Source organism: Sceloporus undulatus, chromosome 1, assembly GCF_019175285.1.
Source record: "Sceloporus undulatus isolate JIND9_A2432 ecotype Alabama chromosome 1, SceUnd_v1.1, whole genome shotgun sequence".
Taxonomy (NCBI): domain Eukaryota; kingdom Metazoa; phylum Chordata; class Lepidosauria; order Squamata; family Phrynosomatidae; genus Sceloporus; species Sceloporus undulatus.
Window position 1 is genome coordinate 135,323,590 of NC_056522.1, and position 23,509 is coordinate 135,347,098.

Here is a 23,509-nt window from a genome sequence, read left to right on the forward strand (position 1 = left end):
TCTCCCTCTGTGGGAGACAGTTGTGTGTTTTTTGTATGTTGAGTGAAAAAGAAGACAGGATTCCCTATGTGTGTGTCTGTGTGTTGTGTGGCAGACAGTTGTGTGTTTTTGTATGTTGAGTGAAAAAAGGATTCTGTGTGTGTGTGTGTGTGTGTGTGTGTGTGGCAAGAGAATATTGTGTGTTTATGCTGAGAGAAAAGAAGTCAGCATTCTCTATGTGTATGTATGTGTGGTGTAAAAGGCGATTGTGTGTTTCTGTATGCTGAGAGAAAAGAAGACAGGATCCCCTTTCTCTTTCTCTGTGTGTGCCTGTTTGTGTGGTGTGAGAGGCAACTGTGTGTGTCTGTTGAGAGAAAAGAAGACAGGATTCTCTCTGTGTGTGTTTGTGTATGTTGGGTGGGAGATAACTATGTGTTTCTTCTGCATGTTGAGAGAAAAGACGGATTCCTTTTCTCTGTGTGAGAGAGACAATTGTGTGGTTCTGTGTGTTGAGAGAAAAGAAGACAAGGTTCTCCCTCTGTCTCTTTCTCTTTCTCTTTATATGACTAAGGCTGGTTTTTGAAGCATCTTGTGTTGCCTGTCCAGCTTTGTGCCTGTGAGTTGGAAAGAGAAGGGGTTTGTGTGTGTTGTGAGTGAGTGGGAAGTGTGATGAGAGGAAAATGGTAAAGTGTGTGTGTGAGAGTGTCTGAGGGCTCCTCTTCCCTCCATGAGGCAGACCTTGTGTGAGGGAGCTTTGCCTGTGTGCTCTTGCAATAAGACTGTGTGAGAGAGGACTGTAGCAGCAGCAAGGTTTGCATGTATGTGTGGTGCTTAAACAGCCTGAGACAGAAATACACACACATACACACACTACTTTGTACTTCACACTAATCTGTCAGAGGTACTTTTCTTCTCAAATGTTCCTAAATGCCTTATAAATTCGAATCATAAAGCATCTGAAGGAGAAGCTGAAAGAGTAGGGTTGCCAAACATGCTAAACATATGAGGGGCTTTTCCTGCTTTCTTTTTATGGCTTTCCCATAGTTTGTGTATGTGTGTGTGTGTGCCTCCATGTTAAGGTTTTTGCAGTTGTGCTGAAGTCACTGTTTCAAACTAGGGCTATTCTGAATTAGAAATCAGACAAGTTGTTTTGAACTACCTCTTTTCAAACTCGGCATTGGTCAAGGTGTCTTGCCCCTTTAGCACAGTGTCACAGTCACAAGACCTATTGCATTGCACAGGGTTGAGCAAAATGAAACATAAAGTATCTTACCACAGTTAATATGGTGCAGGATACATTTCCACAGTACGCAGTGTATTTGAACTGGGTTAATTCCAGATATGCCTCTGGTTGAAGACTATTTAAAACAGTTCTTTACTAGTCTGAGGGGAACAGTGCTGCAGAAACAACATATGTTTGGTAGCCAAATTCTGGAGCAAGCATCAAGCAAACCGAGACCATTTGGCATATCAGGCTCCATTTCTATTTTTGATTTTTAAAGTTTGATGATCAAACTTTACACCAGCGACAGAACATTGCCTTTGTTGACCGTCTGCAGCTATTCATTTCTGGCATTTGCTGTTTTCTTTGCCAAAGGTTTCTTCTCTTCCCCCCCTCCACCCCCACATATATGGTTGGCTGCTAACTGAAATGAGGTTACAGACATACTTGGAGTTAACTCTACACATGCTGCATGGTTATTTGTTTATTAATCCAAGGTTGCTGAGTTTAATTCTTTCTCAAAAGAAACCTGTCAAAACGGCAGCGGGCTTGTTAGATTCCCTGGCATTTCTATGATATGATCATGCTGTTTGCCATAGACTAGTTATAAAAGAGACCCCGTTTTAATTTAAAAAAACATATATTACCTACTAGTTTGCTATCAATAGCTTGAGTGGTATTTACCATCCCCATCTATTACATTAAATACAGCATTGCACATGATAACACATTCTGCTTCTCCAGAGATTTAGGGGCCTGTGGGTAACAATCTAGGCTGTATACAGCATGCATCCTCCGTCTTGCCTGTCTCTATTGCAAGCCTAATAAACACGACATTTAGAAATTATCGCTATAACCTAGAAGTGAGGGCGAATGATGAAAAACCCTCATCTAGCTGAGAGCTGAAGTAGGTAGGCTAGATTTTGTGGAAGGGGGAAAAAAACCCCACACCATTTTGTATTCTATAATGGAAGCCGGAATGAGACAGTGAAAGTCAGCAGTATGCTACTGATGCTATTCTGCTGCAGTAATGTGGTCTCTAAGGGAACCTGTGGTTGATGCATATACTACACAGCTAGGTTTTTCTGTAGCCCACTGCCTGTCTCACTGCTACTGCTGCTGCTTTTAAATGGAGGCTGCTGCTGGTCCAGGTTGCAGAGTGCTGCACACATCCATGCCTTTCCCCATCATTTAGTGGCGTCAACTCATTCGTTCCTTGCTTTCGACTTCAGGTCCTTTGTGCTGCCATCTGAAAACATTATGACTTTTGTCTGCGTGGCAAAATAATTAGCATTCAGATGAGGAGCAGTCCTCTTCTGTACCTGGGAGCTGCATTGAGAGAAGATATGCATTTGGAAAAGTTGAGGGGATGAACAGTGAATGAACAGTGAGCATCTGGAAGCAGTGCAAGAGTTCGTGGTTGCTACCACCAAGCAAGTTTGTCACTTTTTGGGGTGAATCTCCTGAGATGGAAAACAGAGTGGCTGGTGCTGAAATGATTGCTTGACAGTCTGGCCTACTTGAAAGCGGAGAGTTGGACTGCATGCATAGATAATTTATTTGGACTACTTTGTTTTGCAATTCTTCAGCTTTCCATCTGATAGTCCATTCAGGTAAGCACGTCTCTCTCTTTCTCTCTCTCTTTTTCTCTTTATCTCAATATTCTGGCTATTGTCTGGGAGTACAGTACTTTCTGTTCAGAAAGTGCAGGAAACTTAAGTTATTTAAAAAGAATAAGGTACAGATTTAGCTTTTTCTTAAAGCATTTTATTTGGATGTATTGGGAGGGGGGGAAATCCTGAAATTCTGATAAACACTGATTTGGTTGCCAGGTCAAACAGAGGAGTTTAATGGATTTATTTTTTGAAATATATAGGAGTAATTCCATGCTTGCTTAACTTCTTCTTTTTTTAAACATACCATTAGACTAATTGTCTTAAACTAAATGGAATTAATTCTTTCTGACATAGATATGTGATACACACACACACACACACAAGATACACACACTAAATTTGCACCTTAGTTTATGATTCTGAGGACCACAACAACTCACTGCTGCAGCAGTGACTTAGGATGAAGTATTGCTTCTATATTGTTAAAGGATTTTCTATATAGAAAAGTAGAATAGAGAGAGCAAAATCCAGTCAATTTCTATATTGACACCAAGATCATTTCTTACAATAACAGTACTCCAAACTCTTCCACAAGAACATGATTATGATCTAGTAAGCCAATAATGGAATTACATGTTTATTATATAATTTTGTAAGGGCATTTTAATGTTTGACTGACTATATCTACCTTGTTTTTATAATCTTGGAATTTTTTTTATCCTAATATGATCATTCCTAATCTCCTTAAAATTTGTAATTTTCATTTTAACTGACCATTTTTTTAAAGTCAAAATAATCACATCTAGCTGTGAGGTGAAATTAATTAAAATGTATCCTTCAGTTTAATTTACCTATTTGCCTAACGATTAGAAATAAATTATCAATTGTTTTTGTTGTTGTTTTAAGAATGACCCCACATTTTTTTCCTTTACAAAAAATATATGTATGCTCCCAAGGTACAATTCTCATAATTTTTGATTTCTTATATTTATGTAACAGCTTCCCACAAATAAATACCAAATATAAGAATGAAATATGCTGATGCAAAAGTAAAGAAAGCAAGCCAGAGCTCCAGACAAAGCATTTTTGAAGCAAACTGTTAACCCTTAATCTTAAACACCTTACAGTTACTTCAGCTCATTGTTCAAGTTTTGAATGCTCATCTTAAACTTGGTTGTTATGGTCTTGATAAATTACCTTATTATATATTCATCCTCATTTTAAATATATATATATATAGTGAGCTCTCAAGGAACTGCAAAATAAATCTAGATGAAAATACAGAATATTGTCAAAATAGAAATAAATAGCTTTTGAAATGACAAAAGTTCTTGTTTGTGCCTAGGGGAGGGGGGGGGAACTAAGAAGCTTAAACAAAGAAATAGAACATGTGAGTGACAAATAAAAACCAGAGTAGATGCCAATATGCAAGTACTTTGTTTTCCTCCTTGAATTTATAGTTTAGGCTGCCTGATGATGCATTATTCAATGTTGAGAACCAGACTTAAAGGCAGTATGCAGAATAGGTTGCCCATCTCAACTACCTTAGTTCTTTTGTGTTTGAATGTATTGTCCAAGGAGATTCCTTGAATAAGAACCAGAATGTCCACTGAAGTTATTAATTTTTTTGTATGAGTTTAGTCTTTAGCATAGAATTTAGAATTTATCTGTCTTATCAGAATTTACTACTGCTCCCATTTACTATATATCATTAAAACTTGTTTTTGTTCCATTTAAACAGGAGTAGTTAGCATATATATATATATATATATATATATTAATTAAAATGCACAAAGTGGAAATTTGTGAGTTAAATTCAGAAAGGGCTTTCCTGAATATTATGGAAAAGTACTGTCATGCAGTGATAACTACTGTTACACTTTATTAATAAACAGTTATATGTGGGGGGAAATTCAAACATGCTCACAGTAATTAGTGTTAAATGTCTTGACACAATGATAGCTCAAAATATACCTGTTTCAAAGGTCTATATGTGCAAATCATATTTAATAATTAATTTCTGTTCCTGGAAAACATACATATCAGAAGAACTTTCAATGCTGTCACGTAACTCTTGACATTATAGGTCAAGAAACTTAATGTTATAATATTGCTGTCTGATCCCTGCTTTGGTGAAAGATGGGAAATCCTTGAGGTGATATAAACATCTTTAAACAAAAGAACATTAGATCTGCAAATTGTTGTTTGGGGCTGAGTTTTTCAAACTGAGGAAGGTCAATAAGGTAAACAACAACAACATCAACAACCCCAAAACTCTCAAGCATGTTGTAATATACTGATAAATGCTATTTCCTTCCATTAGAGTTTTGAGTGCATTCGTTCATTACAATGAACATTATTATCTTAAATATAACTTTAGAGATACAGATTGAATTGGGAAATTAAAGACAAGGATTTTGTATCATAGGGATATTTGAACAGTGGTCAGTTGAAGTATTTCACTTGTCTTTAATTTCAGTGGATATCATCTGGATACCAGAGTTTAATATAGTAATTTCAGAAAGACTGTAAATATACACTTGCCACATAACTGTGCTAGCCAGCTTGGATGTGAAATAATCAAGGCTGCAGGGCATCCCATAGAGAGCCATCAAATCAAGTCTAGTATAGAACAGTCTGGTAAATTGTGGACATACAGAAATCAATGTTGCATCTGCCAGTAGGCCCTTCAGTTCCCTGAAACTCCCACGTGTCTAATGAGTCTGGGCAATTGGTTTCAGACACCAGTTTCCTTGAGGATAAATTTAATACATCTTGAGGGTCAGGCATAAGCAAATTGATTATAGCTCTGCACCAGGCAGACTCATAAACATCTGTAAGATTGCAGATTTTAAAGCCATTCAGCATCAGGGGCTGCTATTTTCAAAGCCTGTCTCCTTCATACTTCATGCCAGTGTGACATACTTCATGTCAGCATGGTGCTGCTGAATTGGGAAGTTGATTAGAAAGAGGGCATGGTATCTACTAGTGTTGTATATTCATCTGGCAGTAACCCAGCTGAAGTCATAGATTGTGAATTGTGCTGCTTAATGCTAGTTGCTGTTAGTATGAGAGGGCCATGAAATGGGGCAAAGTACTATTTGTAAAATTACTTGCATGGTAGGTTTTTAGCTGACAGTTGTTTTGCTTCTTTAAAACACAACACAGTTAACTGAAGGTCCCCCCCCCCCCCAATTGTCTGTGTATGTTGTTACTAGCAATATTAGTTTGGCTTCACAGACATTTATTACTTCACTGTTGGTGGTGGTAGTTCTGAGATTGGATTTGCTCACGTTGTATATTTTCAACTTGCCACAATACAAGTCCTCTAGGCTTTATTGCTGTGCCGATTGTAGAAACACAGAATGCACAAGATGGTTAGGTTGATAGTGGATTTCTTTATGTTTTTTGATATTCTGCCCAAGAACTGCTGTGACAGCCATTCTACATCTTATATGGATATTGTAAGGATATTTACTTAAAAGATGGCTGGTATAAACAAGCTAAAGTGTCAGCTCTAGTTTTCAAGTTAAATTTTGTCTTCTCCCATCTCTAGTAAGGACTGAAGACTATTAACAAGGCAATAAAATGTATGCTTAATTTTGGTAGTCTTTTGCTTAACATGCTGTGCATAAATATAATGTTGCAGGATTTAACTCTGTCTTTGTCCCTTCTTGAAATTTTTCTCTCTTTGAATAAAATAAACCCAGTTTAGTGAGCTAGGGCATCTAAGAGTTGTACAGTAGTTTGAAAAAATTATGTAAGATGATTTTTCTTTCCCTTTTGAGACAAGAGTCAAAACTGATCCTGGATGCGATGTTATTTTTGCTGCTAAGTTGTACATAATGGTCCTGCCATGCTTGAGAGATCACACCTGAATTTTTTTATAGACGTACGTTTTTGGAGGGACTGGCAAGTTTGAGGTTAAAAAAGGGAGAAAAATCTAAGAGAGAGTATGTGTTTAAACCATCTCAAAGAAAGGAATCACAAGACATCCAAAACATACTGAAGCAATGGGCCTTGGCATTGTGAATTGAGGTTCTGGCATGCTTTTTATAACAGCACAGCTGGGGAATACCTCTTAACTTAGGATGCATACTAACAGACAGGGAAGCCTGGTTCATCCTGACTAGTGTGTGCCTTTGTCTCTGATAAAAATAACAGTGGTACTATGCAGACAAATAAATAGGTCAGCAAAATATGTCTCTCATATAGTAGCAAACCGAAAAAAATTAGAGATATTTGTATATACGTGAGAGAGGAGTTGTTGCATACTTCTGTGGTAGATGTTGTGGATTTGCACAACCATTCTGAGAATCATGGATCCCATTATTATGCCCTTCCCCACTGTGGTGACTAGTTGTCTGTGACATATGTAACTTGCCATATATCATCCAATATATGCTAAGCTTTTCATAATCCCTCTCACATTTTGAAAGTTTTTGGAGAAGTTAGGGAGCTGTCATTATGAAGAGCCATCAGACACAAAAATTGCCTCAGTTAAGGAGAGGCTACCATTGTTGTCTTGCTACGTAATTTGATGAAAAGAAGGGTGGAAATCTTTAGGACTGGAGGATACACTTTGATCTTTAATAATACCTGTCGATCCAGCAATCAAACCTATTTGCAAACCAGTAAGTTAAGCAGAGATACAGTGAGAATTAAGGAACATATTGTCTCTTAGCATATGGCATAGTTCATAAATCTGTGATTGGTACCAGAAACAGACTCACACTTTCTTCCCACCCTGGAACATTCATTGTCAGCAGCCTAGCTGTGGAGAGGAAAGCTTTTTAGTTGTCACTATTATTAGAAAATTAAGTGTCAGAAGTCCTTACTGATCCATACAAATCACCAGAGACCACATTAGGATGTTTTCTTGTTATTGTAATGCCTGGCTCATTTGTGGCACAAGGCATACTCCTGAAACTATTGTCCTTATCATATTTCTGCTTGTCTATCCTGGATTTCTTTAGATGAGCTACCTGTATGACAATTTTAAAAACTGTCTTGTTGTAAAAACATTTGCTATATGCTAATTTGCAGTACTGTAACATACCATTGCAGTCTTTATCCTACAGAACTGGTTTGTTAATCTTTCTTGCTTGTCTTCACTTTCCACCTTTGGAACAGAGTTGGTGTTGGTTCCTAGTGTAGAAGTAGGTACATGTTCTCCACTTGGTGACTGTCAATGGGGCAATTTCATCAGCCATCACATTTTTATATAGTATTTGCCAATATACACCTACTGGGTTCTATAGCCATGGATAACACATTGTTTGTATTAAATTACTTCACCACAGCTATGAAAAATGTGCATTAAACAGTTTTAAAAGTAACCGGCCATGGATCTTTATGGTCCACAAGAGAAACAGCAGTAGGTTTAAGTAGCCTGTAAGGATACCCTACTATACCCTCAGTCTCTACTTGTCTTGGAATGGAGAATTGAAATCAATGTTGCTTTCCTTTGCCCTGTGCCTTCTCTGAAGACAATAACCCTTGTATTTTCAAGCCTTCCCAAATCCTCATTTTCCGTTCTCTTTCTTGCCTTAAAAAGTGCAAGGTGAGAATGAGATGATGCACATCTCTACCCAGGGCTAAATAACATTGATTTCAGTGATGATGGAGGACTCCTACAAGGATTAAAAAAACTATGCTTGAGATAAAACAGTAGAAATAGCACAGAGCTTGGAAGTAAATATTTAAATATACTGAGTTATTTATAATTGATTACGTTTGTAAATGAAGAAAGTACAATGATTGAAGTCTCCTCCAGACTGCTATTAGGAAGTCAATAGTTCCAGAACAGTGATTCCCAGACTTTGGTCCTCCAGATGTTTTGGACTTCAGTTGCCAGAATTCCTGACAGTTGGTGAAGCTGGCTGGAGCTTCTGGGAGATGAAGTGATCTAGAAAATGTTGGGGCATTCTTTTTAGGGTTTTCACACTTTGTAGTGGTTGTTTCTGCTCCCACTTCTGGTTGCCTTCTAAATATACTAGGTTTTGAGCACAGGTTTGTTGCTGGTTGTAGCTGCTACTGTCAATCTATACATTTATTTTCTCCCCTTTGAGGTATAGTGTGGGCCTCCTTTTGTTTCATTCCTTCTATAAGCTCAACACCTCCCATATGCCTCTCTTCCATTATACATGTTCTTACTCTCCCATCTATTTAATGTCTTTTAACTTTTTTATATAATCATAGTACTTGTGTTTTATAAGGCCATACCACTTACAATATAGCTTTAAAAAGAAGGGGTGAGGAGTTGGGGGAAGAAACATTAGCAACTGGAAATGTAAGGATGTCAGTGGAAATCCTCTGTGGCCAAGGTCAACTCCTCCAGATTTGAAATGTTGTCAATGGGACTGGCTAGAAATACAGCAGGAGAAATTGAGAAAAAGGATACAGATGTGTCACATTTTCCCTAGCCTGCATTTCCTACCAGGGCAGAAAAAAACAAAAACAAAACCCCAAACCCATCCTACCCTGCAGTTGTTAGTAGTAGTGCAGGTTTATGAGGGAAAAATGGCAGGACAGGAAGAACATTCAGATACCATACCATCCTCCAGTAAGTAGAGCTATACCTCCCACTAAATCCAGATGCTTTTAGCCAGTGTGGAAGAGCCCTGCTTTAAATTATAATGGTAACTTAGCAAAGTACAATGCTGTCCATGTAAATGCCTTTATAATTATGTGGCCTCACTTAACAGTAAAGGAGGAATATCAAATGGTTCAGGTGCCAGTTCATGTATCTTATGCTGTTGCATCATGGTCTCTTGTGTATATTTATTTAAGCTGTTTAAATGTGTCGTATATTACAGGCCAGCTACTTATTGCACTTGGACCATTTGAAAAAGTAATTAGAAGACAACTATTTTAGTTTCCTCTGAAAAAACGGAAAGTGGTCCTATTGGATTTCATGTAGGTTTTTGGAGGGGATTGGAGAATTTTTCTTCCTACTGGAGAAGGTAGGAGCATAGAGTTTATGCACTCGTTGTATATAAGATATTTTCTCTCACTGAAGCAAGTACTGATGTGTGTGCAATAAACAGTAAGCAGAGAAAAGGAAGAAGCTCTTAGGTGGCAGAGTTCATCTTATAATCATCCCTGCCACATCTAACACCACTAAGTTGATTTTTCAAATACCTCCTTCGTCTCCTGAAATATATTATTTAACATATGCCTGCTGGATCAAACTAGTCTAGTGCAGAACCTTGTGCAGTGGTGCATGGTGCTTCATTGTATTATAGATACATTACAATCTGTGAAAGTGTTGCAGTGCCTCACAAACTGAAAAGGCCTCCAGAGTAGAGGCCCATTTTGGCATTCTACATCATCTGACTAAATGGAAACCATTTTAGCAGAACTTGGAAACTTTTTGAGGGGGGTTATAGTAGCTTGTGCTGGCTGAGGGATTCTGATAGTCAATAAGCAACTTTCCCAAGCTCTGAGTCTTAAGGAAACATCACTCTCTGATTGTCAACAGACTGTACCCCGTTTGCATTATTACCACATTTACATGTGCATCCTAAATGTAACCATACTTTTCTGTACCTTTGAGTCATTTGATAGTGCAGTATAGATAATTTATTTCCGTTTATAAGTATTCCAATAAACCATCTATGCTTTTGACAGGTTTAAAAACAATATTTTCCCTATGGGATATCCAAGCCAAGAAATGTTCTCATTTTCCCTCCAGAGACTGGTTATTTTACCTGTTTACAAACTAGTGAAGGAGTCACTAATAATCAAAACAGGAATAGGTTGAAGAGTTTTGCTACTATCAATTATAGTACTCTTTCAGTGCCAGAAAGTAAATTAAGTTTTCACAGAAAATGGGGTTTGAGAGTACTGTTTATTAGTGTTGTAATAAAAATAAAATAAAATCCATGGCAGAGTCTGGACTTAAATTTCTCTTCATTACTGATTTTGTTTTCCTTGCTAGCACAGACTTATCAACAGTCTGTCTGTCATGGCCATCTACTGCCTTTAAATCATAGACAGGATGTTCACTGGTAACATTAAAAATTATGTATGCAAATTGGGAGCACTAGAGTGCAGGGATGCACTTAAAAATGAACTGACTTTGGGCATGCTTTATTTATCCAGCCTGTTTCCAAATGTTCAGAGCAGATATGGAAAATTAACATATACTAATTTTAGTAGCATGGCTTTGCTTAATGCATCCTACAGTCTAACCTATGTGCTGGTAACCCTGCATTATAAAACTGTTCATTCAGTGTCATCCGCTAGCAGCAATTTTACAAGATGTTTAGAGTTTGGCACATGTTTGGGTGAAGTGAATTCCACGATATGGGGGCCAGTCCTCAGAAAATCCATTCCCTATGTCTTTCCTGCTGAAATTTAGGAAATGGGCTTTGGGTAAGAAGCAATCCCTTAACTATACTGGGCCTTTATTGTTGTGAACATCCAACATTTGAGCACCAACTTCCACATTATATTTAATGTGCAACCTTTACTGCACTTAGGCTGTATCTATGACTGCCTCTGTACTACAGAAATAATGCAGTTTGACACCACTTTCCATGGTTCAGTGCTACAGAATTCTGTGATTTGGAGTTTTGTGAGATATTTACAGTATATACTCATGTATAAGTCTAGAAATTTTAGTCAAAAAATTGACCCTCAAAAACCTGAGTTGACTTATCCACAGGTTAATGTAAGTATTGTACTTTAATTCTTATTGAAAAAAGGAAACATACCCTGTTAAAAGGCAAGAATATGCAATCTGTTTTGGAAGGACTGATCTTCCCTCTACTCTATCATCCAGCCAGCCTCCAGTGTGAGCACCAACAATTAATGTCAGCTGGAATTTTGTAAGTTCTTTGGCATCGTTTTCCTTTGCTTCATCCTTTAGATCCTTTGTTACATGCCCCTAAGTGTTACCCTCAAGTTACCCACAGGTCATATCGAAATCCATAATTTTGCCCCCAAAACTGCCCTCAACTTATACATGATATCTACTTATAGTCGAGTATATATAGTAGCTTCCTATGTCAGAGAGGTCTCTTGCTACAACAAATTACAAATCCCAGGATTCCATAGCATTGAGCCATGGCAGTTAAAGTGGTGTAAAATTGCTTTATTTCAGCAATGCTGGTGCAGCCTATCTCGCAAACAAAGTGTTGGTATTAAGACAAAATTACTCTGGTTATTTACTATTGGAAGACATAGAAATACAGCCTGCTTACAAGCATTTAGATCACTTTGGATCAAGTGGGATTCCCATATGTGGTTTACAATTCTTTTCCATTCTTTTCATTTAAAAATGTTTTCTCAAAGCAGCAAAAAGAGTTGCAGTACAATAAACTCTATTATTACCGTATTATAACCCATCAAAATTATTCAGCTAAATTATTCAGGAGATGATAGACAGGATGTATTGAGGTAAATTCCACGATCAAGCTCCCTGTTCCAAGTCCAGCACTTCAAACATTATACTACTGGTTCTCTCAGAATGGAAGTTTCTACAAAATTTCTGCCAAGGCAGTGGGAAAAAAAATCTGTTGTTAATATGATGAATTTGAATAATTAGTATACCAAATAATAGTATGCAAAATTAAAATAATTTGCATAATATGCACATCATGTGCCTAAATTTAAAGGGCTAGAGTATGGCAACTCTACATACTTTCACATTTTTAAGGCCAGTAAGCACACATCCCTCTCTCAATGAAGCACCAACCACATATGACTGTGCCCAGAAATCTTTTTAAAAATCTTCTCAGCACAAGGAGAAAAAAAGATGAAGCTAAACTGCAGATTGTTTGGGTACATTTATGCAATATTATTTCTCTCCATTTATAAAGAGGGTGACCAGATGTCATAACTGCAAAGGAGGACAAGGCAGCATAAAATGCAAGACGTTCAAGAACATTTTTGGACATTACAAAATAAAAGCCAAAAACATTGATGTAAATATAAACTCATGCTTCTTAGTCCTGCTCCAAATGGAGGACATTTTGGAATTTCTCTTGGACAGAAGACTGAAATGCAGGACATGTCCTGGAAAAGAAAGATGTCTGGATGCCCTGTCTATAAAGTACATTGTTCAAATCTTGTTTACCATAGCCAACAAGAAACAGTACTAGAACAAATGAAACCATGGTACCACTTCAGGGCCTTCCTTGGAATGGAGAAGTACTTGTTCAGTTGAATCCAGCCTTGTCATTTGGGAGACAGCAAAGCATAACTATCTCAGAGTGACATGTTCCCACACTAATTATTACTCCCAGGATTTCTTGTACACTGAGACAAGAGTTGGATAGTTGGTAGGAGGGCCAAAATTCCATAATAATCAAGGATATTGGATCCAGGGTCAATCTAGGTAGATCAATATGCATTTATCTATCAAACTGTCATGGCTATAACTACAAATCATGCAGAACAGTGCCTACCTATCATACTTTTATGTCTGGCTGTAATGACAAAACTACAAGTCAGTCACATAAAAATGAAAATTAAAAGAAGGTAAATAATGTCAGTCCAATCTTGAGTTTTTCCAGACAGTCAAGGCCTTTCTACAGTCTAAGGAAGCAGATGAACAAAAACAAGATGGAAATTCTTTCAAACTAGAGCTTATATGTATGTATGTATTTATAAAATGTTTTTGGTACACTGATTCATTAGTGGTTTTTTTTAATTAAAAGAACAGGACTTTAACTTTAATAAGAGTAACTGGAAAAAAATGAACACCACATTTTGTAGGGTGCTTCTTCATGCTGGATGCTGGGTTAAAAAGCAGGGATGGCTATTGTGGGGTAGGGCAGAAAGACTAGACCATGGTGTAGTTTCAAAAATTTATGAAATGTGATTTGAACATTTAAATAGAAAACTGTCTTTATTCACGAGATTTTATGTATGGGGTGGATTCATGGTATGGTTTGGGGAGGTGACACTATTTTACAAGTGTCTGTTTGACCTCCCACAAAATTGCTTTCCTGCAGAAGTTTGAAACCTTCTGGAGAAATATCAGAGAGCTTTATCCCATTCTTTCTGTTATACAGAACAGGTTGTTGTTGCTAACTTTATACCCTTCCTTCCCCCCAAGACTGGGACTCAAGGCAGTTTACCAATTAAAACAAATGCAGTGCAGCTAAAATATACAGACGGTTAAGATTAATATATAATTTAACTGTCAATAACATTAAAAACACTTTTAAACATACAATTTAGATAATAAAAAGCAGGTTAAAAGCAGTACAATCAAGAGCAGCTCTTTACAAGATTACACATTTCAGGATTTTTAAAATGTCAGAAAAAGGTTTTATCTTTAGCTTTTAACATATGATGACAAAGGAGTGGTTCAAGAGGTTTATTGTAGTTTGCAACTTGGAGAAACACATAGCCAAAGTCTCATTCTTCTTCTGAAGGCAAACCATTTTAGTGTAGGTCGTCTTGGTCTTCGATTGTCTGGAAAACAGCTCTTCAGATATAAATCTCTACTACATTTCTCTGAACTTGGAAACACATGTTTGTAGAGCATGGACTGCAGAGACATCTTTAAGTAACCAGTTCCCTGCAAATAGATTAATTTACTATTGTTCTAACTTGCAGTGTTACAAAAATGACACTTGAGATAGAAGAATGATCCCAAAGCTTGTATATACATTTGAACAATAATATCAGCTAATGTCTTGTGGTAACATTTATAATTGTGGTATTAACAGATCAGCATCTCCTTCTTGGATATGATCAGAGATTACCAAAATCTTTCTGTTAACCAGTGTCACACACACACATACACATGCGTGCACACGGCTTTTGATTTCTCACAATCCCTTTTGTAAATACACAGTTCAACAAGTTTTTTCTAGAAGATGCATGATGGGAACTCAGAAATACCATCACATCTCCTTCCTGCCTCCCCCCCATTGATTGAGATCTAGGTGTGCTGAGAGAGGGTTTAATTCTCCCTGCTTACTGAAATTGGGAGTAAGGATGACTGGGGGCGGGTGGTGATACCCACGTATGGCATATATATGTGTGGCATACAGTATATGTCATGCAGAACTTTCCAGGTTTGGTGAATATTCCATGTTTAGTGACACTCCAGATCAGGTTGTGGATCTAGTAATTTAATTTCAGGTTTCCTGGGACCCATAGTTGTATAAGGTATAGCTGATACTAATTGCTGTGGTTCTGTCAAAATTAATACACCTATTATGTATTTCTTGCTGTTTTTGTGTACCTTCAAGTTCTTCCCAAATTATCAAAGGGTTTTCTGGGGCTGAAAGCATGTGATTTGCTTAAGTTCACCTAATGGGTTTCCATGGCCAAGAGAGGATTCAAACCCTGGTCTCCAGAGTCATAGTCCAGTGCTGAAACCACCACACCATGTTGGCTCTCATACATTTCTTCTAGTACTTATATAACAAAGGGGTAAGAAGATGAAAGTTAAAACACTCTGTTGTACTCTTCTTTCCCTATACTGTAAAAGCAGAAAAGAGTTAATGTTTTAAACCTTAATATTGTACCGTGCTTCCCAATCCTGATGGGGGGGGGAGGCACTAGCAAATTTTACTTGTATCTTGTACCAAACTTTCTTCCTTTGTTAATTTCTTCATGTGAAGAAATCCAAGCTCTTTCATTTTTTTTTGACATGTTCTGGCAACTGTTTTTTTGTGGTTTTTTTTTTTTGTTTTGTTTTGTTTTTTTTTTTGGTCACTAGAATGTGTCTCTGACTGTGATATCTGCCTACATTAACAGTAGAGGCTGATGACCCTTCATGCTCTTTTACAGTTCCTTCAGCCATTAAGGAAAGGAGGAATTCATGGCAGGCTGCCATTAATATTGTGAAAGACTTCACTTTTTCAGATTGTGACATTGACTCACACTGTTCTTCTGGAGGTGTTTTCTGATAAGCAGTGCCACATCACGGCTAGTTAGAGAAGCAATAGGTGTTCATGGTAAGATTTGCCTATAAAACATTTTTTTAAAAATGCACTCTGTTTTTTTAAGTTTAATTACTTTAGTGCCCTTCCTTAAAGAGAAGAGAGAGAGAGAGAGCGATCCTGAGACCCATGGTCTTATTCTTTGTTTCTGAATCAGGCCGCTTCCCTTGCTTTCATTTAATAAAATTTATATTAAATCATTTGGCACCCACCACTAGTATAAATGACCACAGGCAATACAAAGGGAAGAAAAAACAACTACCCAGGCTTTGGATTTATGTTTCAAAATATTTAGCAGCAGGCTTGGACATATAGAGAATTCACAAGAATGATTTTTTAATATATACTTGGGTCAAGTATGCCTTTATGAGCCAGGCCTAAATACACTAAAGGACTAGATCCTGTCTGATCTTGGAAGCTAAGCAGGGTCAGCTCTGGTTAGTACTTTAAAGGGAAATCACTAATTAATAATAGGTACTGAAAGCTATATTTTAGAGGAAGGAATGGGCAAAATCCCCTCTGAGTATTGCTTGCCGGGCCCCATAAGTCAACAGGAGACTGAAAGGCCCATACAGATGTTCATACATGGGCTTGGCCCAATCTATAATAGGTCATCATCTTCAAACAGAGATCCCCAAAGAGCATAACATGTCCTTGTCCATACTTCCCCTCTACTCCACTCCCTTCATGTGCATGCATAGGCATTCAGTTTCTGGTTCATTAAGCAAAACAGGTAGTGGTGTTACTAAGTAATATTAGTTCCTAGATATAACAGTCTTATTGTGGACCTGTTTAGACAGTCATGCCTGTCAGTAAGATTTATTTGCTCCCCTATCCAGCATTCCATAATTTACAAGTGATTCTCTAAACCTCTATTTTTTTTAAAAAAAACCTGTTTGACAACACTGAACATATGCAACATTACATATTAAAATCACTTGTGCTATCACTTCTACAGGAATGAAAAGGAGTTTGCTGCTGTTGTTCTAAAGGAAAACACATTTCCTTGGCAGTGAAATCAATTTTGTTGTAGAAAAATATTATATACTTTTAATATAAAAATAATCATAATAAAATAACCATGCCCTAGTTTGGATGGGTGTCCTTTGACTATAAGATGTTCAAAAATATAAGAAAGAATGCTGCACAAAAACAAAGTACTGTTAGCTCTGATGAGCCTGGACATCTCCATGCTGGCCCTAGGTGCTGATGCTGGGGCTGCTTACCCATGCTCCCACCATTTGCTGTTCTTTGGGTGGTCATCTGGGGACCCCTGGAATGGAAGACCTTTAACTGTGGTCCCAAAATCCAGTGGGAGAGGAAACCTGCTGCGCATGTGGTATGTTAAATCAATTTTTTTATTGTATAGTATAATAATAGCAATTTTGTTCTTTTTGGATGGCAGATACCTTTCCAGTATATCTTTTGTGAACCACTGATAGGTGCCAACTTTTCTTTCCCAGTTTCTGAATACCAACATTTTAAATACAGTACTTATAAAACTTGAATTTCTCAGACTGGACCAGTTGCTCCTTAGAAGAACTAACCACTTTTAAAAATTTGTGTACTTATTATGGTGATTAAAAGTACAAACACAAAGATACCAATCAATTCAAAATCACAGTACTGTATATTGCTCTCAGGAGCTGGTATCTTATGGAAATGTGAATTTATCTTCTGTTTCTACACAAGAGCTTTGTTGTTTGCACTGGGCTTATCTGACTAAGCATCTTTTGATGTAGAGAAATTAAACAGCCATGTCTATGAAATGACAAAAATAAACTTCAGTAAGCATTTTTTTAAAATTTTATTTTAGAGTATAGCTGTAGTTGCTGCCAGCTTCCAACTACTTTCCAGTGCAGTTCCAGCACTTTTGTAGCAGGAATATAGGCATGTAAGGATACCAAGTGCAGTGTTCAGTGTAAATGCATTCCGATAAAAATCTGGACAGTCCCCAAAAGTCCCAAAATGTACGCTGTTCTTTTCTCAGAAAGAGCTTTAATAAGAGTATAAAACAAGAATTAATGTTTCTAAGTTACCCTGGACTCTGACAGAATAAACACATTTATTAGAGTGGTTTGGGACACATTTAAATTACTGTACTGGGAAGTGGTAATTTTTTATGGTTAAACTGAAATTTCTAGGGAATTTACACATCTAGGAGCCAGGGCTTATGAAAACATTTCCATGCACATTGACCATTTCTGGATGTGAAATTCAGGAGGTTAATATGAAACATAACCAAACTGATCTTTGAAAAAACTGGCAGCAACTGTAAATAGGTACTCAAATTATCACAAAGGTTGCTGCTGTTTGGGATCATGATCTAGTCATTAAGGCATGAAGTTTGTTCATTTGTTCTTTTTAATGTAGTACACATTGTGAATATTTTTATAGCTGCAGTTTTTGGAAAACATGACTCATAGATTCAGCTAAGACTACTGAAAGAGAATGAATGACTTTGTTAACAGAATCTACAAGAGTCAAGATATAAAGAGACACTGTATTAAACATGGAAACATCTTTAGTCTAGAAGATGACAACAGATAGCACTAAAGTGAACTGTTAGACATACCCCCAAATTAGATAGATACTTTATAAACCGAAGCAGATATACACTGGATCAAGAACTATTTCCTCATGAAATCTGATATTTATACCCTCTTCTTCACTTAAATATCTAATTTCATTGTGTAAAGGTAAAGGTAGTCCCTTGACATGAATGTTTAGTCGTAACTGACTTTAGGGGGCGGTGCTCATCTCTGTTTCTAAGTTGTCCGAGGACTGCTCTAGTGGTCATGTGGCCCGCATGACTCCACCGAAAGCTATTACCTTCCCATTGAGGAGTGGTGCTTCTTTATCTATTTGCATTTGCATGCTTTTGAACTGGTAAATTGGCAGAAACTGGGACTAGTGACAGGAGCTCAATCCATCATGCAGCACTTGGGCCTCGAACTGCCAACCTGCCGATCATGCAATCAACAGAGTCAGCAACTTAGCCACTTATTTTTTAATTAAACCCAAGCAGTTTAATTAAAACTACAGCCTAAAACAATAGAATATATGAAACATTTTGAAAACAATTATTCAATCAGTGTAAGTGATGCTTGTAAATTTCAGTGTACTTTTTTTGTTTTCTTAGGGAGCTTGTCATAAATGAAAACCCTGGAAAGTAAAACTTTTGGGTAACAAAGTAAAAACAAAGCAGTTATCAAAGATTTCCTTTTCTCATACAACCAGCCAAATACATGAACAATATTACATTAAATAGTATTTTATGATATGAAGGCCTGTTCCGCACGGGCCTATAGTACGCACTCCACGCGTACTAGGGTTAGAAAGGGGCGTCACTTCCTGACGCCCCTAACCCTAATACACACGGAGCACGTACAAAATGGCGGTGCCCGTTCCACACGGGTGCCGCCATCTTGACGTAGCGGACACGTTGCGTCCGCATGTCACGCAGCACAAATGACACCGCTAGTGCACCATTGGCACCTCACGACATCATAAGCACGCCGCAATAAGAAGCGCCGTTGGGGGCTTCTTTTTGCAGCACAGAGGAGCCGCGCGGTTTGGAAGCTGGGGCTCCTCCGCACTGCAAATGGCGGCGGCGGCAGACCGCCCATTTTGGGCGGTCTGTAACGCGCCACAATGAAACAGTACTCAGATGGATGCTGCTCATTATTTGTGGTGCTGCTCAGGAGTGTGCTTACTCATATCTAGAACAGTTCTGTTCTTCTACAAATAACCTATAGTGAGATGTCTGTGTTTTCCAAATTAATTAATTTCCCTATATAACTAAAGGGAACTTAATTTAATAATTTGAACCATCAGGAATATTTCATATATAGCACAGAAACAAAATAGAATAAAGATTGCTCTTAGTGTTGCATACCACACTTGGCCCTTACAGTGTTATGGATATTATATGCAAAAGGAAGAATGTTTCTCCATATATGCCTTTGACACATCTTCCCACCCTGAGTTCTCCTAATGGCACACTATTTTTGTATCTGGACTTATTTCAGGTCATGGTGGCAAAGAGCTGTCTGGTTCTTGCTTTGGTTCTCACAGAAGAAGTTCAGAAGCAGACAGCTGGTTTCATATTTGTGTTTCTTTCCTGTGTTTTCATAATTTTGAAGTACAATACATAGGAGGATGCCTAGGACTAAGTCAGATCTCTGGTCCATCTAGTGAACCTGTTTATACTAACCAGCAGCAATACTGCATGATTTCAATAGTATTCTTTTTATAGACTTTTGTCATTTTAAGGAAATAATCGCACAGCTAAATAAAGCCTCTTACCGCCACTGAATTCAATCATCATTTGGGCTGCATGCTAGTGTTATCACGTGGCTTTTCTCTTCAAAACCACCATCCAGATACATTCTGGCTTCAGTGCTGGTCACCAGCCATTTTTCAAAATCAGGAGCTTTCCGACTTTGAAAAATAGCCACCGAAGCGAGTTCAGGGATCAGCATTGGAGCCAGGCTGTACACAGATGGCAGTTTTGAGGAGAAAAGCCATGCAATAATACCAGCATACAGCCCAAATGAAGATTGAATCTAGCAGCGGTAAGAAGCTTTATTTAGCTGTGCGAACATCTCCATGGTTTGCATTTTTTTGTTTCAGAAAATGTACTCCATCACCCTGCTTCAGAAGTTCAAGGCAGAAATATAACTAATTTCTGCAGAACTAAAAATCCTGGAATTTCAAAATGCTCCCAGAATGGTTTCATGTAAATTTGGGTGAAAAATATAATAACAATTTGGATGCATTAAACTATTATATATTCTGTATTTGGGCCAATAGATTTTATTATTTTCCTTCAGATTTAAAAGATTTGGAATTTTGAAGTTTTCTAAATATAAGCCACAGATGAATTACAAGTGTGGCAAATATGGCCTTATTAATTTGTCTGGAAATATGTTAAAAGTTTAGATATATTTCCTCATCTGTGTGAAAGACCCAGCATTTTCTTTGTGAAATACAGTAGTTCTGATAAAACCTATTCACAGGAGTCATTGATCATGTTGAACTCTTGGAGTATAAATAAAAAGCCCTGTATACTACTGTAGTTTGAAAAACCACTGGGTATGTGTCTGAGATAGATAGTGAAGTGCATTGTTTTGTTGTAATGCGGTGTGGCAAAACAGTACAACTAGCATATAGCATACAGGTTAAAGAGCCCAGTGAGGAAAGAATTCACTTTGTTGAACAGGTGCAAGCACATGACTCAAATGGTGTTGCAGGAGCTGTGATATCACCTCCTGAATTGGGATAATTATACACAGGGAATGAGCCAAAGGAAATAAAGGGACAAAGGGGTATTATTCATTTAATGAACAATGAATAATGGATTTTTTTTTAAAGTGTGGTATAAGAGGGATGTTATTCCATACCAGAACTGGAATTAAAAAATGGTTTCTGAATAGTGTTAATGAAAATACTGGTGGAATGAAAGTGATTAATACTTGAGCTATGAAGGCCATAGTATGCTTCTCTTTGCTCTCCTCAGTAGTGGTATTACCCTTGCTGTCCCACCAATAAAATACATATTTGTAAGCCATCCTTTAGGAATATAATGGCTTTGCAAAATTAGGCAAGTACCCCATTTTGGTCAGCAGCCAGCCCAAAACCACTGTGTGAAAAGCCTACAGTCAGTATGTCACACAGAGCACCACTTTGTTGCTTGCTCCCAATATTCTTTCAGAGGGTTCATCCAGACTGGGCAACAGCCTCAGGATTTGGTGAGAAATGTAGCTGTAAGTATTATTTCCCCCCTCTCCTCTCCTGTTCTATTTCTTGTGAATTTGTGGGATGAACTGTGACTTTAGGGCAGCAAATGGTTTATTTTTCTTTTCATGGGGCTTTCTGATACAGGCAGAAGTAAAGACCAATGTCTATCTTGATTGTCTTGATTCTTCCTGTACTTCTTTGACATGGATGATGTCTTGAATGGGGGTGTAACCTTTTCCTGAGAACTTCACCTCTGACTTTCCTTCTGTCATAAGTTTCCAAGGAGGGAAGAAAATCTTGCCTACACTAGCAGAGGGAAAAGACACAACCTTGGTGTATTTTGGACATGACTGATTGCAGGAGAAGGACAGGAGGGCAGAAACATCTGCTATAAGACATGTAAGTCATCAACAGAATAGCCTAATATTTTCCAGGACTGTTGCCCATCTGGAGAAGCCCAGATATACTGTTGGCCCTCCATATCCATGGATTGTTTATCCACAGATGCAACTATTCATATTTTTATATAAAATATATAAATTCCAAAAACCTGCATTTTAAGTGAATGACTTGATTTTGTACTTCTTCAGTTAGCAAATGGATCAGAAATTTGGGGCCGGAGCAGATGGGCAGGAAGGAGCGGCGTGAGGCCCCTTTGGCTGCAAGTGGGCGGGGATGGCAGTGACCACACAGACCGCTCCAAAAGCAGGCCACAGCCGCAGGACCCAAACCACACCACAAGGAGCTGAATTATCCTGGTTCCTTTTTGTTTTCTCCAAAGCATCGGAGCACAGCATTGGAGCAGCTTTGGACTGTTTTGGGTGTGTGTGTCAAGTAAACACCACACCCCCCAAATGACCAGAAGATGCTTTGTTTAGCCCATCTGTTCCAGGCCCAAGTTACACTTCAAGTTTTTGCACATCTCCATATTTTATGATATTGTCTGACAGAATACAAAGTTCAGAATACTCAGGCATCAGTAGTTAAAGCTCAGTAAACCTTTACTTAGAAACTATAGATCCAGTTCAGTAATGTTCATTGTCAGAATTGACCAGCAAGCATTAAAACTGCCTAATTGAACTACACACAATTTCAAAATATACAAGCTTAATTGTTATTCATTATCATTAATAAAAACATTTCCCTCTCATTCCCATACTACCCCTTTTCTTTGTTGTTACACCAGACTTTCTTACAGAAATAACCATGAACAGACTTGGCTCATACTGTAGTTTCCATCCTTTCTGTATTATCTCTGCGCTGGTATCGAGATCACCACAGGTTAGCAACACTTTTACTACTGTATAACCAACCCATCATACCTTTTCCCCAACATTTTTATGGCAGGCAAGCTGCCTATATAACTCCTGATAAACAGTGCGCCTGCGTTTTACGTGGGTGCATTTTATGCAGCTTCCAGCATATGCTGGAAGCCACACCAGAAGGAAGGGAACCATGTGCCAGAAGAAAACAATGGCGTGTTCTCCTGTGGTGTGCGCCCTTTGCGCTGCCGCCACGCTGCTGCGGGCATGAGCCCCATTCATTTGAATGGGGCTTGAGCATCTGCGTTTTTTCCCTTATGCGGGGGGTGGGTGAGTCCGGAACGGATCCCCCACATAAGGGAAGGGATGACTGTATATAGTTTGTGGGTTCAAATTTCTATTAAACATATATTGTAGGGCAAAAATATTTTGACTGAAATCCAAGTACATCCTTCCCTAAGCAGAATGGATTCCATTGATGGAAATGAGACAGGACATAATAAAATGGTCAGTTGACTATTAAAAGTTTCACCCAAGGACAGGCTGATCAAAATTGTATAAGCTACTTTTAGAAAACTATGTATATATAAAATAGATTTGTGAAATTAGGAATGAAACAGTTCTAATGGAGAAACACATTTCTCTCTCTTTCACTGTACTAGAACTGCATCATCTAATGATCATGACAGGCTGTAAAGTTCAGAAGAACAAAAGAAAAGAGTTCTTCACACAGTGCTCAATTATCCAAAACTAGTTCAAAGGCATAAGGTGTGCCAT

At 37.9% G+C, this 23,509-nt stretch overlaps 1 protein-coding gene across 1 annotated transcript in view; it reads left to right on the top strand.

Moving 5' to 3' along the window:
* The first annotated feature begins 1,971 nt into the window (after positions 1-1,971).
* Positions 1,972-23,509, top strand: part of MYT1L (myelin transcription factor 1 like) — a 409,399-nt gene continuing 387,861 nt past the window's right edge. Inside the window, 1 exon segment of the mRNA XM_042477632.1 lies at positions 1,972-2,814. The gene's annotated coding sequence lies outside the window, so the exon portion shown is untranslated.